Here is an 11,385-nt window from a genome sequence, read left to right as displayed (position 1 = left end):
TGTTAGAATAAAATCAAGCTTGATCAAGATACACTGGCATCACACAAAGTCAGTTTAAATTTAAAAGCGTTTCTTGTGTAGTTATATAAAAAGTGTGTCTTGGGAGCCTCCAGTGTTTACATTTCTGGCTTGAGACAATGGGGCTTCTTATCAGGATGACCTTGACTGTCCAGGGCTGTTATTGACAGGAAAAGATCACATTGACTCCTCCTCAACTCTGTGCCAACTAAATGTTCTTGAGCAGGCAGATTTTGCTTTATGTGTATGGCATTTACACTCATGGTTCACAGTCACTTTCTCTTGAAATCACTCACCTTATTATCCCCTGCACATACCGAGATTGCAAATCTGGATGAAAGAGATTATGTTTATGCTAAATAGGATGCTTTGAAAAATTGATAGACCTCATTTTGAAAGCGACAATAGCAGTGGTTGCTCCTATACACTGTACATCGCTGCTGACTCTACCAGGGATGTGCAGCTAACTTTATTGTTAGCTTTTGTTATGAGCTGCATTGTTGATCCTCCCTTGTAAGTCACTTTGGATAAATATGAAGAAAATAAGGTGTTTCTTTTTACATTACAGTTTATACTTCCTGTATTGCATGTCTTTTTGTTCCGTACAAGATCTTTCAGTAGTTTTGAGAGGGAAAACCTTGCTGTTGCCTGTTTGTCATCACTAATGAGAAGTGTGCAGGAGGGTTAAAAGAGAGATACCTTGGCTTGGCAGATGACGCCTACCAGCAGAAATCAAATTTACAGTGGCATACGACAGTTTGAAAAATATTTTAGCTGCAAGAACACAGGGTGCTGTAAAGTTTAGCAAGGGAGTATTGTGTGAACCAGTCTAGCTCGATGCTGGCAGTTGCTTGCCATTGCATCATTTTTACTCTAAAACTCCTACCCTAACTCAAAATGCTCTTATCTCATTCCAGTGAAAAAGATTGAAATGAAAGCATATTGAATAGACACATTTTTGGACTGCTGTTTTTGGCAGCAGCCTCTCGATTTGGGCTGGTAGCTCTGCAAGGATGTTTTGTTGCTGTCGACGGTCTTAGTTGTTCTGATTGGATTTTTAGAGCAGGCGTTCAATAACCCAGCATACTACTTATGAAAATCCCCAATTAATTTTTTTTCTCATTCCACATAAAACTGAAGGATGACTGAACGCAGCATAAAATTGAATGTTTGAGTTTTACTTCATTAATCTTATTCTAAATGACCCTTGGAGAGTAGAGGAGCATGTTTCGCTATGTTCTACTGCCAGAGCAGCGGAAAACAACAGCAACATTATTCCATGAATGATCTACGAATTTTGGTTGTCGTCTTTTGCTTCAAGTTTTTTTTTTTTTTTTTAGCAGTGAACTCCACAGCACTGAAAAAGGAACATCACACAAAATAAAGGTTGCAAGCCATCAGAGGTGATAACAGAGAAGAGAGGACACGGCACACCTTCATTCTCCACACTCTAACTTTAATCCCAGCTGTCTAGTTTATGTACAGTCACCTGTGGGAAAACCAGCATAAAAACAGGAGCTAATAACACACATGGTTATAGTCTGTGGCAAACTGTAACAAATCAACCCAGAACCAAAATATTCACCTGAATGTACTAAACCAGTAAAGCTAAAGCAAATATTTGAGTTGCATTCTTGAGAAACTTCCTGGAAATAAATGGGATTTCCATCAGAACTTTGTAATAGCTTGAATAAATGTTTATTGATAAGGCTTTGCAGCACCCTCCTAACTTATGGGCACCACTGGTAAATAAATTCATATTGAAAAAAAAAAATTCTGGATGTTCCCATAGTGAGGAATGGAGATTTTTTTTTTTTTTTTTTTGCCACCCTCAGTTTTTATTGCAGCAATACGAACTTAGGTTTGGTCTACCAGGTCTATATTTCTGTTGTTTTAAACATGCCCCTATTTTTTATTATTATTATTATTATTATTCTAGAATGTGCGTATTAGTAGCCTTTTAATTCCAACCATCTTTTGACTTAAAACCAAACATCTGCCTTATTTAAATCGCATGTCCTTTTGTCTGACTGTTCTTTTGAAATATTTTTTTTTTTCTTGAAATGCTTTGACAGTTTTACACCAGATGTAACATGAAGCACATGTTAAAAAGAAAGTATTTTAGTCTCTTCAGTCTAAATAATATTTATCCCAAAGTCTTGGGGATCCTTAAGATGTTCTATGACAAATGTAAGGTCTTTGTGCTTTTTTTGGCCAGCAACAATTTTTGCCCTGTTTCTCTGTCTTATTGTTGAGACAAGTAAGTTTTAAAGTGCTTTAAATTTTACTCTAGGGTTTTTTTTTTTGTTACATTTTGGATGAGTCGTTGCCTTGCTGTCAAGGTATTTTTTAGTGGGACTTTGCAAACTTTTGCAGACTGGTAGATGTAAATGACTGTTTCTCACCTGCTTTGGATTTCTTTAAGTCAAAGTTTGGTCACCGATGAGACTTTTTGCCTGCTCCACATTATCAGACAAGTTCTGCTTAATCAACGTCTTGATTCTACGGCTCATTCAGTAATCGGGTAAGTGAAAGTTCACCAGACGTAATAAAACAAAGTGGTCAGTTAGGATTACAGTAAGTAGGCAGTATTACTATTTCACATAGTGCCAGGTTGGTTTGGTAAGCTTTTTCCTTTAATCCACAATATCATCCTTTAAAAACTGTTTTTTTTTTTTTTGCTATGTCTATTGGATATTAGCATTGTTTGATAAACTGAAAACAACAGAAAGGAGTTTTTTCCACATATTTTGCTTACCTTCATGGACGCTACTAACAGTGGTGACAATGATTTTGTTTAAAAAAAAAAATTAGCTCTTGATGACAGACATAAATTTACTCTAGTCAAAATTGGAATTTATTTAATTGGATGATGATGCTACTGAAATAAAAGATATCTAGTCGCTTCATGGCTTCTTACACATCTTTATGGGTCAATCAATTTAAAAAGTACTGTTAGTCTTTCGATGGTAGTAAAGATTGAGATCTACACAAAGTCTTCAATTATTCGTCCAGCTACTGGTCAGTGGCCTGCAGGGAGCTCTGCCTTCAGTTTAAATTGCTGCTTCGCTGTGGTCTGGTCCAGATGGGTTTTACTGGGTCTGGGTTAAGGGCTGTACAGTTCACCATAACTCTGAAAACAAAGAGCAAACACACACACACTCACACCTTTTTACACACCTTTCTGACTTGTTGAAGGGTTGTTTCCTGTTAAAATGCAGAGATTGTTGCTTGTTACAGTGCCAGCTGAGTTTAAATTAAGTACCTTCTTCAGAGGCAAATAAATTAATTGCTTTTTTTTTTTGGTCCAAATAATACTAATCCAATTTAAATCTTGGAGCAAAAACATTTCACCACAAGTCAGTTTTAGTTAAGAAAAGAAATATCTTGAGAACAGTGAAGTGACAACTAATTTTGCAGCCTTAGCAATGTACTAGAAATCAATTTCCACCCCTGACATAACTAGACTTTAGTCCAGCTAAGTTTTTTCCAGTCTATTTTTCTCAAATTCTCTCATTTCATATACTTTGTACAGTTAGAAGAAATAAAACCTAGTTTTTTCCCCCACTTATACACAACATCATACATTAATAGTCAACTAGAAAAAACAGTACACACAGCCACATGTTAATTAAAAAAACGTATAGAAGATCAAAGTTACATTTCATCATTGTACATTGTGGTTGCCTACGTTCTCCTAAACTCTGCAGACTCTTATTTATAGAAAACAGCAAAAAAAAAAAAAAAACGCACAAAGTTCACATTGAGGATCCTTCGAAGAAAGCCGAGGAGCACCCAGCAATCCAAATAGCTCCCCCTATTATTATTTTTTTGTTTGTTTTTTACTCGTTTTTATGAAGCCAGTGAATCACACGAGGCATGAGATTAAATATGCAACAGTTTGGAAACACCTCATGCAAACACACACACAAAAAAAAAAACGCCGTCTCTGTCCTCCGGGCAGGCGGATCGACTCTGAATGTAAACCACAAAGTTTTGTTACAAAACAGGTAAACTGCTGAAGAGAACTGCAGATTAAACCAGGGTAGCAGTCCTTCTGCACGTCGAGAGGAGGGCGTCTTCAGCAAAAGGCCTCAAACTTTTGGTCCAGTTAATCAAAAATGTGTAAGACCTTAGTTGTGTTTCCCAACAAAGGTAGAAGAGCAAAAAAAAAAAAACAACAACTGCTGTATGTCTGGGTTTTCTTTTCTTACACATCTTCACTTTTTCTTACAAGGAAATCATAAAAAAGTAAGCCTCAGCCTGTTTTTTGGTCCCAGTCTGTGGCTCATGAGTGGGATTGAGTTGGCACTTTCATCTTGAAAAAAAAATGTTGAGGTGTGAGGTGACAGAAGGGGCTTGCTAAGCCTCCTGCCTGTTTAAAAGAGGCTAAATATAGTAGGTGGGATTTGTTCAGCCTCCGCTTGTCATGATTTCATTGGTTGTCAAATCAGGTATTTGAAATAAATCAACATATAACAAACCAAATTGTTTGATTGTTTGATGGTGTCCATGTGTTCCTAAAGCTTCAGTTCACGTCGAGACTCAAATGGCTGCGATTGTCTTTTCTGTTGGGGATGTGTGCAAGCGTTAGTTTCAGCTGATTTGAACAATTCACGTTTGGCAGTTGATAAAACTTGCACAAAAAAAAACTTGCAAATTTCACCTGATAATACGGTGAAAAAGTGAACATTTTTCAGTTGCAAATTTCAATGTACTATGTTGGGATTTCATGTGATAGACCAACACAAAGCACAGCTGTGACACTGATGGAAAAAGACATGCCGTTTTCAAAGTTTTAAAGAAAAAAAGTGTGTTATGGATTCGTATTTTCACGTGTATTTGCTAAGAAGCTCCAGCTCAGTCAGACTGGATGGAGATGGGCAAAGATTTTTCAATTGGATTTACAATCTGGACTTTCACTGGACCACTACATGAATATGCTATTCCATATTAGCTTTGGCTAACGCAGTGGTTCCCAAACTTTTTCTCTTGGTTCCCCCCATTGGTTTCCAAACACTTAGAGAGACTTCCTGTTTGACGCCCCCTGTTATACGATGTGTCCGGCGGAGAAGGGGTAGGGAAACTCTTCGAGACTCCCTGTTATACTCTTTATTTAGGGGTATTGAATTAAAAGGCGTTGTATACAAAAGCATACCAAACGATTGAGGTTTTTCTATGTAAAATATTTGGAAAAACATGCCTTTTTTCCCTTCATTTTACCACCAATGTCCTACTTTGTCTTCATCTATCACATCAAAACATGTTGAAGTTTACGCTTTTAATGTGAAAAAACTCAAATTATTACTTTTTCAGGGGTCTGTAGACAGGAGGGGTAGGAGGAGCGTTGCTCTTTCTGTCGACCTCTTTGCGTCTGTCTTGAGTGGAAGACAAAATATTTAGACAGGGCGGCAAGACGAGCCTGGGTCGTCTCGAAACGCTGCAGCTTAAAGGTGAGGGTCACCTCTGTCCATTTCTGTCCACACTCTCTGTCGAGTAGACAGCATGACTTTTGTAAACATTGTTAAGATTCACATTAGTAAGAAGGACCTGTGTAAGTGTGCATGCGTGCTTATCTTGTCCACATGCATGTGTGAGCTGCGAGCCCGTAAGTCGTCACGTCACACCGTTAGTCAACATTCATAAAACACAGGTAAAAAGCGAGTCTGGGCTTCCTGCGCGGTTTCACTGTTTGCAGTCAATGACGAGATCCCGAATGCAGCAGGAAAGGTAGGGTTTTAGAAAAGTGATGTCTGACATTCCTCCATCGGTAGTCGCCTTTGCAGGTTCCTGGTAGGAAGTCCGGTAAGTAAACTGTCAGGCACCAAGAGCGGAAAAAGCTTGGTTAGATTTTAGAAGTGTTTTTTTTTTTTAAAGTCTTTGGTCAGGCGCATCTGCGTGAAACAACTCAAGGAGTATTGAGCCGGAACATTTTCTTACTGTATCTTGAAGGAACTGGGGCTCAGTTCTGAGATTTGTCAGCAGGATTTTAGATTCTTCCAGAAGGCCTGAGGAAAAGCCAACCTTATTTCACCCCCTTACAACACTGATATTCATTTGCAAAGAAAAAAAAAGAAACAAAAGAGAAAATAAAAAAGAACAGAGGCAAATAATAACAGGCTCCTGACAGGGCTCCAAAAATATGAAATAAGTGTGGCTCACAAGTGTTGCAGTTACCACTATCGGCCACATGATGACAGTATTTCATCAGGGACTCCATCAGTAGACAACTGGAGCCAGAGGATCCCATCTGATTGAGCTTTTCAGGGTATTTGGAGTAAGAAATGGAGACTGTGATCTATCCTCTGCCTGTACGTCTGTCTCTGTTTGTTAGAAGAGAGTTGGAGTGGTAAACACAGGGCTCTAAGCAGTGACAGTTGGTAAGGCAGCTCCTCTGGAGTGGCTTCCGGGTTTATTTTGACCTTCAAAAAAAAAAAAAGAGAGAGAGAGAGAGAGAGAGAGGAGAACAACAAAATCAGATTTGACAGCCATGTTGCAAATTTACAGCATACATTCACTCACTGAAAATATACGTCGGCATACTTAAGATGTTATCAAACAATGAGGACTTTGAAGCCTGTAAAGCAGAAATATTTGGTAAAACTGAAAAGATAGCGGGCTAATGGGTTTATGATGAAATACTGCACAACTAATTTTGCTCTATATTATCCTTGAGTAAGTAATTGCTCTGACAAATAAGCTTAATGGCGTAATGTTGCTTGAAGAGAACATCAGAAGCACTTGTCCCATGTGTTCCGTGCGAGATAATAACACTCCAGAGACGTCTCAACACTCTCGTGGGTGTGCTGGCTTTCTCGAGCGGTTCTCCTTTAAAAATTAAACATACTGTACATGAGAGAAGAACGCATTTGGTGCATTTCGTAGAAACAGATAGCAGCTCACACTTTTGTGATTGTCAAAATAATAAATGTCCCACTGTTCTGCTTTCCTGCCTCTGCTGATAGTGGAATATTAGAGCTGCACCACACGTAGCGTTTTGCACATAATAAGTTCAGTTTGTGTCCCGTCTTTAAGCGAACTTAAAATGAAAGTTTCTTTTGGATTTCTTTCCTCTTCACACTTTTCTCTCAGTTCAAAAACCAGCTAGTAGCCTAACAGTTGTCCAGTCTGCAGACTTCACCATCTGAGCTGTGGATCTCTGCAGCTCTTCCAGAGTTAAGGGCTTCCTGGTTGGTTCTGACTAATGCTCTAATTGCCTTCTTTGAACTCCTATGAGTTCAGGTGGATGGCCATGTTGTAGCAGGTTCTCTGCTGAGCCACATTGAACATCTGTTATATGAGCCTTATTACCCAACATGTTGTTTTGCTCACAGTTTGATGTTTTGTAAGAATGTGTCGACATTCAGAGACAATAACTTAGATCCAATCACAATTAGCCTCCTCGGACAAACAGATATTGCTCCAAATTAAAACATGTTATATTATTAATAATTGCTCCAGTCATGACAAGTATGCTCGGTATTTTATAGAGCAGTCTTCAGCTGGTATGGCTGCAAATGTGAGTCAAAGCATTTCCTGGCCTGCACCTTATGGACAAAAGACTCCAGAGTGTTAGTTTTCTTGGGTTTGCATGTGACTGCCCTCCTGTTCAGTCTCCCCCCGGCAATTTGTGTAGAGTTCAAGTCAGGCAGCTATAATGGAGATTTTAGTATCTTCCCAGCCTAGCCGCAGAGGACTTATCCTTGTGCTCGCTGTCCTGTTTTGAAGCAATGGCACCCAAGCTTCAGTGTCCTCACAGCAGGCATGACATTTTCACCCAGGATTTATTGCGCCAGAGGAAGCAAAGCAGCCATAGAAGCTCACTTAGCAACCACCGTGCTTCTGTTCAGTGCTTAACTCTGATCCACGGGTCCTAAAAGTTCCAGTTTTGATTGACTGATCCATAGGATGAAATCCCCAAAACACTTTGGCTAATGTATAAAACTGTGAGCAAATTGGAGCTGCATTTTTTATGCTTTGGGATCAGCAGCAGTATATGACTTAAAGTCCAAGTCAAGCGACTGGTATGCACCTTGTCTACATCTTGCTGAAGGTCGTCAGTAAAGGGTCTCAGAATCGCAGGATTCAGGAAGTTTCCTCTGTCTGCCATGCTTAGGTGTTACAGCCGCCGTTCCTTCAACTTTAAAGTCGCAAACAATGCTCCAGCTGTATCTGCCGGGGCCTTTGCTGTCTCTTTTCAGAATTATCCTTGCTTGTGCAAGTCAGAGACTTGCACGAGCAAGTCACTGACTTTGAACTTTTTGGCCATATTTCTAACGTGCAATGAAACCAGACCAGGTCTTACGTGTTCTATTCCAAGAAGACCTTGTCCAGATGAAGCCCTTGATTGTTTGCATCCAGGAGTGTCTGAGATCAGACCTGATGTGCAAACCTAAATTGCAGAGGGGATTAAATTATTTATAGGTGCAACTGCAGGTGTCGTGTGTTATTTCCTCGTCTCATCTTACAATGGTTAACAAGCAAATAATGCCAGAGAGAGATTTGAATAAAAAGATGTTTCTGGCGCCTTAGAGATGCTGACGGCTATGTTATTAGCTTCATGTGTCATGGCAGTGTGTCTGTATATATCCATGGCACAGAGAGATTCCTTTGGGACGGGATGGCTGATGCTATTTTATTACTCCCTTCGGCCAGAGCCAATAAACACCAAACAGAGGGGAGGACGGCTGGAGAACAATGATAGCATATTGATGATGTTTGTGGACGAGAGTGTGCATTTCAAGGTTCGTCTGCGTGGATTAACATGTTTATGAGCAAAAGCTGTCTATCAGCACAAATACTGTGTCTGGATGTCTGTGTGCACAGTGATGAGTGTGTGTGCGCGCGCGCTGCTGTTTGTGCATAGATATTTGTATTTGTACTACAGCTGAGGAGTGTTTGTGTTTCCAGGCATTATTTAGAGGCTTGGTGATTTATGATCTGGGTTATGGCTTCCACTGGGGACATATAAAACTACAGAATAGTCCTTTATTGCTTTTTTCTTTGTTTAGTCCTGCGTGTCATCCATCACTTCGTTTCTCTCATTCTCTTCCTCTCTTTCGCTTCGTCCACCGTTTTTCCATCTCCACGCCTCTGCATCTCCCTCTGATTTGCGTCGGTCCTTGTCTAATACAAACGGGTATTGACATTCTGTCTGGTGCACATCAGCCAAGTCACTATTATCTCATCTCGTTGTTTGGTACGTTACAGTAGCTTTATCTGTGTGGCTCAGCGCTTCCCGCAGGGCAGAGTTAGGCTTTGAGGTTGATGCCGACGATGTGCCAGTCTGCACCTAGATGCATTTCTCTGTCCACCAAATGGCCGAAGCACCTCAAGAAAAACAGGAAGCTACAATTTAAATTTAAAATAGGCACAAGAAGGAGAGAAACTAAAGATTCTAGTGGATCAAAATCCGCTTCATAGCTAGATGATAACCCTCCTTTACAGAATTACCTTTATTTAAAGAGACTGAGAGCAATGATGAAAGAACTGACCAAGGTCTGGTAAATGCTACCCTTCAACACTCAATGTGTTCATGCCATATTATGCACAGTGGCTTGTGTATGTACGAAATATAAACGAAACGAACACAGCTGACTAATGTAGAAAGTAAAATCTGGGAACATTTCTATGTCTTTCTATGGAAATAAGCTAGATTTCTAATGCATACAACCCTTGTAGTACTGGTGCTTAAAACATAAACTTCAATCTTCTATGTCAGGACAACACCAAAAGCACATCATGGCACAACAGATGAATATTTATGCATGATTTTCATTTTTTTGTGTGTGAGAATCTAATTGACATGACTGTTGGATGTAACAGCAGATTTAAAAGAACGTATTCTGGTCAGATAAGAACAAAATGAAACCTTCTCAGGCAACACTGAACGTCATCTGTAAATCTTGGTGACGGCTGCATCATGCCATGGGATTGGGAATCTGGTTAGTTTATAGAAAGATAGACGGAGCTACATGCAAAGCAATCTTGGGGAAAGAAGAATATGTTAAATGCTGAAAAGGGCTTGAAACTGGATCGAGGTTTACTTTCCCACAGGGCAAAGACCAAAAATGCACAGCCAGAGCTACAGTGGAATGATTTAGATAAAAACACATTCATGCGAATCGCCCTGTCAAAATACATACTGGGGCAAGATTTGACAATTAACAGTCACAGTTCTTCTCCATCAAGTCTTAGTGAGTGTGAGATATTTTGCAAAAAAAATAATAATAATAATAATGAGCAAAAATTGAGTCTCTAGAGGGGAAAAGCTGGTGAAGAGATAGCCTCCAAAGAATCGCGGCTGTGGGTGAAAGGACCAACAATTATCAGTACCCTTTTCAGACTTTTACAAAAAATAATTGAAAATCTTCTATTCCTTCCTTTTATTTAACCGCTATGTTAATTAAAAGTTGTTGTGTTGAATTAACACATAAAAAGTCTTTAAAAAATGCACATTAATGTTGTGGTTGTAACATCATGCAACTTACAAAAGCTCAAGAGGGATGAAGAAATTACATATTCTGGGTACATTTCAAGGTATTTATGATGAAAAAAAACGTTTGAACTAATATTTAAAAGTCTATAATAATGTCTATGTCTATAATGTCTACTGCTTTTGTTTTTGGATTACTAGATGTGGGAGCCTGCACTGATTAGCGTTGTTTCCAGTACATACCACGGCTTCACGGATTAAATTCTGTAGAGTTTAGAGGCTTTTCTTGTTTCTATGCACTCCCAGCGATAAGGCTGAGCGCATTGTTCTGCAGTGGCTGGCCGCTATTATGTGGTGCTGTTGCTACGGCCATATGCTTTCTTCTGAAGTAGCCCTTGTGCGGGTGGTATTTATCAAAATAACATCCAAATGAATGCCAACACTCAAGGTTTTACAGTAGAAATTTGCACTGAAACAAGAAAATCAATGTCATACACTTTACCAGTTGGTGGTTTTATCGATGTAGCTGACCAGCGCACGGTATTTTACCCCCCCATCTGACTGGATGTAACATTTCAAAAAGCCAAATGCGACATAAAATGCAGGCGAACATGCACAAATCCAACTATACTCACATGTACATAGGCTGTAGCTGGAGGTGGGAGGTTTTCTGGGGTCCCTGGTAACCATAGGAGTCGAATCCTCCTATAAAATCAACTACACAGAAACAAACACACAATAGTAGTTAGCACCTATTTTGCTGGTTGACATTTGTTAACCTCCTGCCATGAGCGAATTATTTCTTTCGACCTCACGCACCTACCGAGGTGTTGTTGGTACATCTCGCACTCGAACCGCTAAGTCTTCTAAATGCCTTCCAGAGAAAATTTGGCTCCGTCTGTACGAAAACACTTTGATGCAAATCTAATTCC

General features: G+C 39.5%; 1 long non-coding RNA gene across 1 annotated transcript; it reads right to left on the bottom strand.

The window, feature by feature from the left end:
- Window positions 1–1,457: 1,457 nt before the first annotated feature.
- Window positions 1,458–11,171, bottom strand: LOC148153028 (uncharacterized). The gene is made up of 2 exons (XR_015761780.1): window positions 11,089–11,171; window positions 1,458–6,440 (listed from the first exon to the last, which is right to left on the bottom strand). It is a non-coding gene; the product is annotated as an uncharacterized LOC148153028 (long non-coding RNA).
- Window positions 11,172–11,385: the final 214 nt, after the last annotated feature.

The sequence above is a fragment of the Poecilia mexicana genome, unplaced genomic scaffold (genome assembly GCF_051168715.1).
Source record: "Poecilia mexicana isolate PSO_F unplaced genomic scaffold, ASM5116871v1 scaffold_21, whole genome shotgun sequence".
NCBI lineage: Eukaryota > Metazoa > Chordata > Actinopteri > Cyprinodontiformes > Poeciliidae > Poecilia > Poecilia mexicana.
Note: the sequence above shows the minus strand (reverse complement) of the source record. Positions and strands in the feature narration are given on the sequence as shown.